The sequence below is a fragment of the Taudactylus pleione genome, unplaced genomic scaffold (genome assembly GCF_031769625.1).
Source record: "Taudactylus pleione unplaced genomic scaffold, aTauple2 ptg000090l, whole genome shotgun sequence".
NCBI classification, from domain to species: domain Eukaryota; kingdom Metazoa; phylum Chordata; class Amphibia; order Anura; family Myobatrachidae; genus Taudactylus; species Taudactylus pleione.
In genome coordinates, this window is record NW_028284492.1 from 5,246,042 (window position 1) to 5,257,895 (window position 11,854).

Here is an 11,854-nt window from a genome sequence, read left to right on the forward strand (position 1 = left end):
GAACTTTTTCTCTTTTCTATCTATAATTTCCTTTTCATAAGTGACCAAACGAGTGTTAGTAAGTAGTTCCCTTTCTTTATAGTGGTTATCTTCTTTGAATTTAATTAGCTGTTCCTGTGATTGCTTAATCTCAATCTCTAGTGTTCTGAGTTTATTTTCCCTATAATCAATCAATAATTGCATTAATGCAAAAGAGCATTTATCTAAAATCATATACCATTGTTTAAGTAAATCTGGATCTTCATTAAAAGAAAGTGTCTTAAAAATTCTTAAACCTCTAGGAATTTTATTGTGTTCAATATATTTTTGCAATGACATTTTGTCCCACCAGTGTCTGGCTTCAGCTTTCAACAGATTCTCTAATTGATTGAAGCCATAAAAAATTTCATCATGTGGATTAGGGTTATCCAATGTCTGGTGGGTTTCATAACTCTTCAAAATGTCATTGCGCCGCTGTAACCTATCAGTGTAACACGCCAAATTCATATTTGGACGACACTCCCTGTCGGCTGCTTGATAACGGCAAAAAAAAAGGAAAAACAAAAATATGGAGAAATAACCAAGCGCCAAGAGGGGGTGTGAACCAAATAGCTACAAGACAAAATGTAAATAAACTGATGTGTGCATAAACTGCACACATCAGTTTATTTACCATAAAAGAAAATGGCTTAATAATGTCCCGAAAAGTCAATTATTACGTATTCGCAGAAACTGCACATCTGTTAATAAATTTAAGGAACAAGCTATGGTGCTAATTAATGACTTTTCTGATAAAGATTATCCTTCACATATTTTAGATGAGGCACTACATATATCTACAACATTGGATAGGGCTACGCTTTTAGATACTAACAATTTTGGATGTACTACAAAATTAAGAAAATCAAAAGGTCGTAAAGAGGGGAAACACTTTTCATCTCTAGGTATAATTTATTTGCAAATAAAATCTCAGGAATTATGAGAAATAACTATAAACTGTTATTTACTGATTCTATTTTGAAAACTCACCTAGGTCTGCAACCACGACTAGTTTTTAGGAGGGCCAAAAACCTTGGGAATATTTTAGCTCCTAGTCTCTTTAAATCGGATATGAGAGACACTAGCTTTTCCTCCCAGAGGACCCTCAGTGGCTCTAAGATCTTAGGCTGTTACAGATGTAATCACAATAGGTGCACAACGTGTGCTCACATTTTGAATGAAACTCTATCAGTATTCTCACATACAGGCCAGAAAAGGTTTACTATTAATTCCTTCATTAACTGTACTTCACAATATGTTATATATCTACTATCGTGTCCCTGCAATCTGCACTACATCGGCCGTACGATACGTCCACTGAAACAAAGTTTTTTGGAATACAGACGTAATATTGTGAATAACTCCATTAAACATAGTGTCTCCAGACACTTTGTGGAATATCACAACAGTGATCCTAGTGGTTTGAAAGTGGTTGGTGTAGAGCAGATTCCTCATATGACCAGAGGAGGGAACAGATTCAGATAACTGTGTAAACAAGAAGCAGCCTGGATCTTGAAAATGCAGACCTTAAGTCCTCAGGGTCTCAATGAAAATATTGATCTTGAATTTATTTAATGCAGTTTCTGTGTTTACTTCCCTGTACCAATATTGTAATTTTGTTGTTTGATCTATTAGGTGTTTAGGAGTTCTCTATCCGCCATATATATAGTTGCCTGACACCTAACTACTTAAATACAGTTTTTTCCCGTGTCCCATTGGTATATACATAATGTATTTATTATCATTTAAAGTGTCTATATATGCGTTTTTGTCATATGACGATGTTGCCAGTTTTTTAATTTTATGTATATGCGCATTATTTATAATATAAATTGGTCGGGTCCATGCCGCTGGTCCACGACCAATTAGTTTTATAATACTTTGACCCTGACCCATTATATATTTTTTATGTTTAACATTGTGTCTTGGATACTTATACTCTGGTAGAATTACAGTAGATCTACAAATAATTCTATGTCTATATGGGAATTTGTGTATTCACACCATATATATATATGTTTATATTCATGTTCACCTATTTATTTATAGCTATCAGTAACAGTAACACGCCAAACAATAATTTTCTTGTCATAATAGTCTTCTTGTAGGAATTTGATTGACATGGATTGAATGTACTAGACTTTTTGTATTTCAGTAGGATACCACTAAAATATCTATATATATTAATTTGGAAAATAGACCTTTCAATGTTCCAGTTTATATTACTCAGGACTGGGATTGAGACCAGTCAAACAATTAAATTCCAACATGCACCTGGTAGCCATTAATGATTGGCAGGTGCACACCTACAGGTGATTTTACTAATGAGCAAAGGTATAAAAAGCCATCCTTTGTACATTCATTCATTCTGCCTTCTTGAAGAAGCTACTTTATGTAGTGAAACGCGTTAAGAATTACAGACTAGTTCATCACCACTTTGCGCACCAGTGAATTGATTTCATATCCAGGATCCAGCATTTGCCACGTTCATCTTGTCCGTCAGCCGCGGCCCAGCAGAGTGGAGCACTCACACGCGGCTGCATCATCTCATCTCTCTGTAGAGAGCGACTCCACTGCCGGACAGCTCACCATCTCACTGAATGCAGTCCTCACAGCGGGGCCTTGGGGCCACGTCTCACGACCGCCAGAGCGGCTATTTCTTCCTGGCACACACGCGTGCACTCACTCTGCACACTCCTCGGCACTCTCCAGCTGCATACCGTCCCCATACCAACAGGCTGGCACTGCATCCATTACTGGAACTACATACCATCATTGCCTTGGGGTGACTTCAGACATGTGAGTTATATAACAGGATTATTCATATGCTATCCGGATTTATTTGCCTCATTGACTGACTTTCATATTTTTATCATCATTTATTATTTTTAATCATCTACCATATACGGATACATATTATATCTATACATATTTTTTGGTCTATCCCAATCAGGCAACTATTTTGGAGCTTCATAATTACCAGCCCTTTGGGAACATCAATTTCATCATTCATTCCTCCTGGCTACTGTTGCATCATTTTTCATGTGATATATAATTGCTACAAAACCATTCATTGATTGGCAACACGTACTATCTGGTGCAGAGTGTGTTTATATTAGCTCATTGTGTGTTTTTTTTTGTATTTTTATATGTTGATACTTTTGCTGATACTCAGTGCTGCTAAATACACAATAAACGTTTTATGCATTTATATCATGTTTTCTATGTGATACTAGCTCCATCCCACCTATTCGTTCTTTACATTTTCTGGGCACCCCGTGCTCATTGGGGGTGGTGGCATACTCCCAGGTGGCAGGCAGCTTTGTCCATTTTTTATCAGTTTATGCACACATCAGTTTATTTACATTTTGTCTTGTAGCTAGTTGGTTCACACCCCCTCTTGGCGCTTGGTTATTTCTCCATATTTCAGCAACCCAGGGAGGCTGAGACTTACGTGCCTCAGCTAACTCAGACGTTAAATCCGTCATTACTCCTACCATGTCAGCGGCCCATGTAGGCGCAGGTGAGGCAATAATAGCCATAGGTGGATCAATTGCTATACAAGCATCACATAATGTGGACCCAGCAGCATGCGGCTTGGTTAGTTTATTGTTACACCTAGAACAAACAAACATCCTTTGAGATGCCTTTGTTCTGTTTGACATGGATACACACAGTCACCAACACAGAGGGACAGAGTATATACAGAAGGCTGGCTTGGGACACAGAGGAGGAGATACACCCCACTCCCTTCCCACAGACCATCGCGACCATCGGGCTTGCGACGGAGACCCTGCGGTAGGGTCTCGCTTCCGCAAGCCCTGGAGTGATTTTGGCTCTATCAGAGCCAAAATCACTCCCACTGACATCACTAGTGATGTCAGTGGGGCCGGCTTCAGACGGTAGGCGTTCCCATGGGAACGCCTCCGTCTGGCAGCCACGCCCACCAAAGGGGGCGTGCTGTCAATCAACATCGACAGCACGCCCCCTTTGATGCGAGACCTGGAGCGACCCCGTCGCTATCCGGGTCTCGCGCATGCGCACGACGGAGATCCCTCCGTCGTGCGCATGCGCAGTGGGGCAACATCGACTCGCTTGCGAGCGTCCTGCGCTCGCGAGCGGGTCTGAATGACCCCCTGAGCACTAATAACATTTTAATTATTTATTTTCTAATTTTGTTTTTTGTTGTGCAATTTGTATTATGCTGTGTTTAAATATACCACATTGATGTAATTAAAACATTAAAAGTATTAATAAAGGTTGGGTTTTATATTATAATTTTTTAGGGTTTTGTGCACTCGCTTAGGGAATCTTTTCTTTTTCTTCTGTTATATGTCCTACAGAATCAGTTCGGGAATATTGGGACAGGTTCAAAACAGAGGTGCAAAATTACGGGGGGGATTGATGACATATTTGAACACAGGGAACTTGCTCCCATGTTGGCTGGTGCATTTGTCAAAAGTCTTAAACCACAAATAAAAGCCAGGTTGACTATAAATTATCCATCATGGCGTAAGAAAGCCCCTGAGGATCTAGCAACGTTAGCAGTTCATCATGAAGATAATTTGGTATCAAAGAAAATTAACACAGAAACTAAACTTATGAACCTACATTTTGAAGCTGCCTAAGCCACTTGTGATATGGCAAAACTACAGAAAATCAGAGATAGTGATACTGTGCGTCCCAAGTTTGATAGATCACAGATCATTTGTTATAATTGTCAGAAGAAAGGACATTTTGCACGACAATGTAGATCCTCTAAAAAGCCAGTGAAAAATCAGCAAGGAAAAAGTGTTATGGATAGTGATGAGGATCTGCAATGACGGGATGTTGCAGTTAGGGCCGGTGCTAGGGTGTTCGGCGCCCCCCTGCAAACTATAAATTTGCGCCCTCTCTCCCAGCTTTTATAAAGGGACAGCGAGCGCCTTCAGCGCGCACCACAACAAAGATGTGTGGTCTCACAAGGAAGGGGCGTGGCTACACAATAGTAGCCCCAATTCAAATTACTCGAACAGTAGCACAATCTTATTCACATTACACCGCACATAGTGCTCCTGATTCACATTACACTACATAGTAGTGTCTCTTGTGTCACGGCACAGAGTAGTGCCCCATATACACAATACCCACAGTACTGTCCCTTATACACAATGCCCACAGTAGTGCCCCTTATACACAATGCCCACAGTACTGTCCCTTACACACTATGCCCACAGTAGTAGTGCCCCTTACACATGACACAGTACTATCCCTTATACACATAATGCCCACTGTAGTGTCCCTTATACACAATGCCCACAGTAGTAGTGCCCCTTACACATAATGACATACAGTAATGTCCCTTATACACATAATGCCCACTGTAGTGTCCCTTATACACAATGCCCACAGTAGTAGTGCCCCTTACACATAATGACACACAGTAATAATGCCCCTTACACATAATGACACACAGACACACTGTACGTACTAGAAACCCCACTCCTTCACCTCTGCTGTCCGACAGCTCCTCGCGCTCAGCACTATGAGAGGAGATGTCATGACGTCTCTCCCTACACCCATTGCGGGAGCCGGAAGGTGGAGCTCAGGAGTGAGCTCCAGCTTCTGGCTGCAGGGAGGGAGCCACCGGGCGCCCGTTGGTAACAAAATAATCTTATCAGCGCCTGGCAAATGGAGCCGGCGGCAGTGGCACCTCTCCAGCCCGGCGCCTCCCTGCTGCGCAGGGCTGGATTACTGCATCGTGCCAGTCCTGGTGACAGACACCTCCCACATGGGTTCCCCTCTCTGCCTTCTCCCGGGCTGTTAGAAAAACCAGCAATTTCAAACATTTTTAACAGCAAGTAAACCTATAGGATATTATTAGTAAAAATATGAGATATGGTAAGAACTTACCCTTGTTATCTCTATTTCTACGAAGTCCATAGGGTTCCACAGGATACCTTGGGGTATAGGTGTGACGTCAGTCGCAGGGCACCAAAGAGTTAAGCTTTCAGCCTCCCAGGATGCACTAGGTCCCCCTCCTATACCCCGCCCCCAGGCCAAGGCACCTCAGTTAGTTACCAAGCCATAGGCCGGAGGAGGAGAAGGAAGAGAGAGAACAAAGATCTGGACACATACAAGAATCACATTCTCACCAGAGGGAGACGGAAAACCGGTGACCAGAGCAAAGCCCATCTGCAGCACAGGTGCGACAGGGCGGGAGTCCTGTGGAACCCTATGGACTTCGTAGAAATAGAGATAACAAGGGTAAGTTCTTACCATATCTCATATTTTCTACTTCAGGGTCCATAGGGTATCCACAGGATACCTTGGGGATGTCCCAAAGCAGTATCCTTTAAGGGTGGGGACGCTCCTGTGCAGAAAGGAGAATCCGCCGCCCGAAGGAAGCATCCTGAGAGGCGAAGGTGTCAAACCTGTAATACCTCACGAAGGTATGGACAGAAGACCACGTAGCAGCCTTGCAGATCTGAACTGCCGAGGCACCACGTCAAGCTGCCCACGAAGGACCCACAGACCTAGTGGAATGAGCCTTCAGAGAAGGAGGGACCGGTAGGCCTTTATGAAGATAAGCTTCAGAAATAGCCATACGGATCCAGGCTGCCAAAGTTTGCTTTGAAGCAGGCCAACCCTTTTTACAGAAGCCATAGAGGACAACAAAGCGTCCGACTTCCTAAACAAAGAAGTGCGGTCCACATAAGTCCTTAAGGCCCGCACAACATCCAAAGAGGCCTCACCCACGGAAAGACCCGGTGAGTTAAAGGCCGGAACAACTATTTCCTCGTTAACCTGAAACTGGGAAACAACTTTGGGGAGAAACTCGGGCCGAGTGCGGAGCACTGCCCTGTTCCCATGAAAAAAAAAACCAAGAAAGGGGGTCTACAAGAAAGAGCCCCTAACTCAGAAACACGTCTGGCTGAAGCAACGGCCAGAAGGAAAACAGTCTTAGCTGTTAGCCATTTAATATCCACTGAGCCCAGTGGTTCAAACGGCGGTCCTTGGAGAGTCCTCAGGACCACAGCCAAATCCCAAGGCGCCACAGGTGGAACAAAGGGCGGCTGAATACGGAGAACACCTTGCATAAAGGTGCGCACATCCGGGATTGTAGCAATCCTACGGTGAAACCAGACAGATAGGGCCGAAACCTGTACCTTCAAAGAAGCAAGGCGAAGCCCATGATCTAGTCCCGCTTGCAGGAAGGCGAGAATCCGAGACAGACGAAACTCCCGCGGTGCATAACCTCTCGGTCGACACCACTGGAAGAACGTATGCCACACGCGATGGTATATCCTCGCGGAAGACGGTTTCCGAGCTCGTAACATGGTACACAGCATAGAGCTGGCAAACCCCCAGGACCTCAGCATGGCCGTCTCAACAGCCACGCCGCCAAAGACAGCCGAGTCAGGTCCGGGTGAAGACAAGGACCCTGAGACAGAAGGTCCGGTCGTAGCGGCAACCGCAGAGGACTGTCCACGGACAGACCCTGAAGGTCTGAGAACCAGTGCCGTCTGGGCCACGCGGGAGCTATCAACAGGAGCGTCCCTCCTTCCTGTTTGAATTTCCGGATTACCCGTGGAAGAAGGGAGACCGGAGGGAACAGGTATGCGAACCTGAACGTCCACCGGACGGACAGAGCATCCACCAGAGACGCCCCTTCGTCTCTTGTGCGAGACCCGTACACCGGCAACTTGTTGTTGTGCCGGGACGCCATGAGGTCGATTTCTGGAAGACCCCACCTGTCCACCAGTAGTTGAAAAACGTCCGGGTGCAGGGACCATTCCCCTGGATGAACGTCCTGGCGACTTAGAAAGTCCGCCTCCCAATTTAGCACTCCCGGGATGAAGACCGCTGATATGGCCGGAAGATTGCGCTCCGCCCAAACCAGGATCCGAGAGACCTCTACGAGAGCCGCCCGACTGCGAGTTCCTCCTTGCCTGTTTATGTAGGCCACGGTGGTAGCATTGTCCGACTGGACCTGCACCGGGTGACCCTGGAGAAACCGCTGTGCCTGCAGGAGAGCATTGAAGACCGCACGGAGTTCCAAGATATTTATTGGAAGCTCCGCTTCTGTCGGTGTCCACCTGCCCTGGAACAAGTGTGGACCCGAAACTGCTCCCCAGCCTCGAAGACTGGCGTCCGTTGTCAACAGGACCCAATTTGGAACCCAGAACGGACGTCCCTTGTTGAGGTGGGTCATCTTTAACCACCACGCAAGGGACAGGCGAACCTCCGGGGTGAGCACAATCGTCTGGAACTTCAGAGACTGAGGCAGCCCGTTCCACTTGGACAGGAACAGGTGCTGCAGAGGTCTAGAGTGAAACTGGGCGTATTCCACCATGTCGAACACCGACACCATGGAGCCCAGTAACCTCATCGCCGAGTGTAAGGACACCCGGCGGCTGTGCAGACAACTGCGCACCCTTGACTGTAAAGCAGAGATCTTGTCCTCCGTCACGAAGATCCTTTGCTGTCCCGAGTCCAATAAGGCTCCAAGATGCAGAATCCTCCGAGACGGGATTAGAGTGGACTTCTGCCAGTTAATTAGCCAGCCGTGCCGTTGCAGCAGTGCAATGGTCAGGTCCAAGTGGTGTAACAGGAGCTCTGGAGATCCTGCCACCAATAACAGGTCGTCCACGTACGGCAACATGCGGACTCCTTGCAGCCGCAGAGAAGCCGCCATGACCGCCATAGCGTCCTGTATGTCCAATGACACCATGTAGTCCCCAGGTTCCAGCGCCAGAATGATGGACCGTAGGGTCTCCATCCGAAACTTCGGGACCCGCAAAGACTTGTTGAGTGCTTTGAGGTTGAGAATCGGACGATATGACCCATTGGGTTTCTGTACCAAAAATAGATTTGAATAGAAACCCTGGCCCCTCTGGGAGAATGGAACAGGCACTATAACTCCAGCCTGGAGCATAGTGTGCAATACCTTCCGCAGCTCCGTAGCCTTGTTCCGGTCTGATGGTAGACCCGTGGTGAAGAATCGAGCCGGGGGTCTGTGCCGGAAGGAGAGGGCGTACCCGTGAGAGACCACCTCCAGAACCCAAGTGTCTGTCGTAGTGAACGACCAACACCGGGAGAACTGCAGCAGGCGGCCTCCCACCCTGGGATCCCCCAAGGGGAGACCCGGACCGTCAGGCCGCAGGCTTGTCATCTGGCTTGGGGGCCGGACGTCTGGTACTCCATGCCTGTTTCCGGGGCTTGCCCGATTTCTTAGGGCCAGCCTGTCGAGGAAACGACTGTGGTTTGGGCCTGCCCTGGGCCCTAGATGACCGAAAGGACGATGGTCCAGAACCAGAAGGAGCAGCGGCCGACGGGAGACAAGCAGATTTGGCTGCCGCCAGCGTGGCCACAATCTTATCCAGATCCGGACCGAAGAGAACTTCTCCGGTAAACGGCAACGCTTCCAGACCTTTCTTGGATCTGCGTCCGCCTTCCAGGATCGCAGCCACAAGGTGCGACGAGCAGCTACCGCTGCTGAAGAAATTCTAGACACCAGAGTACTAATGTCTAGAGCCGCCTCGTTGATGTAGGTGGCCGAATCACGGAGATTGCCAATCAACTCCGCTTGTTCGGCCGGACAGTCGGATTCAAAAGAAGCCTCTAATGAATCCGCCCAGCGCTCCATCGCTCTGGCAACCCAGCAAATGGCCATAGCCGGCCGTGCTGCCCCCCCTGCAAGGGAATAAGCGGACTTCAGGCAGATTTCTACCTTGCGGTCCGTAGCATCCTTAAGGGAGGACATGGATGGCATCGGCAATGTGGCACTACGGACAAGACGGGTCACGTGAGAATCTACCTGTGGAGGGGATTCACACTTAGCAAAATAATTATCCGCGAACGGATAAGCCACCGCCAGGCGTCTCTGCGGCTGGTATCTTTTGCCAGGTTGTTTCCACGCCTCCTCTAAATGGTCCACCAACTGACCCGAAAGAGGAAAGACTGTGGCATCGCCCTTCACATCTTTGAAAAAGGCATACTTAGATTTAGCCGCTGGGGGAACTTCGTCCTCAATCACCAAGGCTGTGCGGACCGCCCGAATAAGTCCAGGAATATATACTTTGGACTTAGCATCAGCGTCCTTAGTATGGAAAGGTTCCTGATCGTAAGGATCCAGAATCTCCCCATCATCAGACGTCCCTTCGTCATCCTCATAAGGAGCGGACAGAGACGCCACCGGCCTTTTATGAGGCCGCATCACAGACTCCCCTTGCAATACATCCGACAAGTGCTGTAAAGAACTCGTCAGGGAGTTAACCCACGCTGGCTCCTGAGAACCCGGGAGCGGGGAAATAGGGAGACTGTGGGGTACCACCAATTGTCGTGGGAACCCCTGCATGGGTGACGACACCACAGACTGCTGGGACAAACCCATCGGAGTAAACGCGGGCTGCGGAGCTAACTGGCCCACTAAAGCTGTTAACGCCTGAGCGAAACAAGCCCAGGGCGGCTCCTGTACCGGTGCTGTAACCGTAATAGGCCGCGCCATGGACAACACTGCCGGCAAAGGCCCTCCGCGCTACCCTCCCCCTCCGCTAACGGTACTTTGCACGTGGTACACTGTAGCCGGAGGGGAAAATCACTTTCAGACATGATGGCACCACGTATGTGACCTCTCTCACCAATTAAGTATTAAATAGGCGAGAGACCACCCTGCAGCACCGCACCGCAAGGGCTTTAGCAGAAAGAACAGGGACAGTAATAAAGCTGACAGTTTAGTGAAGAATAGTTACAGGCAGCGCTAGCACAGTCACATACAATGCAGAGAAATAACAATTCCTGCACTAACAGCGCTGATCACTCAACTACACAGACACAGGGCCTGGTAGGACACAGCGCTGCATACACAGACCTGAGCCACAGCGGAGGAGAGGTATGCGGGGGGACCCAGACCACGATGCTTCCTTCCAGACTTCCAGCAGCGTTCACCATGCGTTGCAGAGAAGATGGCCGCCGAGGAGCAGAGAGAAGCTGGCCTGGGGGAGGAGCGCTGACACAGGACCAGTCAGCACAGTGCAGAGAGGGCTGTGTGCAGCGGGGGAGGCGCCGGCTGTGAGACAGGGAAGGCGCGCTCCCCTGGCATGCATTTAACCCCTGGGACGCCGCAGCGCTACCGCTCTGCTGCGGTCCGCTGTCCCAGGGGGTAGTGGAAGCGCAGGTTGGTCGCCTGGCTCCACGCTGCAGCCAGTCCCCAGGGAGCCCCCTGCCTGGGGACTTAGGACCATGTGATCAGCGGGGACCCACCGCGGGACCCCGCTGCTTACCTCTGTCCCCCTTGAATCCGGCCATGGTCCGGAGCATCTGGGGTCACCGCTAGCTGTGACCCCAGACGCCCACCAGCATCCCCGGATCAGTACCGGCGTTCTGGTACCGGCGGGGTGTAGGGAAGACAGCATGGACGTCAGGACTGACTGTCCATGCTGTTCATCCAGTTGTGCAGCCACAGCTGCATGAAGAATAAGCTTCAGGGGCTCTTCTAGCCCCCACTCCAACAGGTGCACCCGACTCCGGCCGGGCACCAAACTAAACTGAGGTGCCTTGGCCTGGGGGCGGGGTATAGGAGGGGGACCTAGTGCATCCTGGGAGGCTGAAAGCTTAACTCTTTGGTGCCCTGCGACTGACGTCACACCTATACCCCAAGGTATCCTGTGGATACCCTATGGACCCTGAAGTAGAAAGCTGTATATTACTGAGCTAAATTATATGCCTAAAAGTATGACACTATAAACCAAACAGTTAATTTATTCAGCCAGCAGTGCCCCTTACTTACCATTCATGTAAACTTGTGTACAACATTACTATTAGTTTGAGACAGGCCCCTCTAAGGGCCGTATTC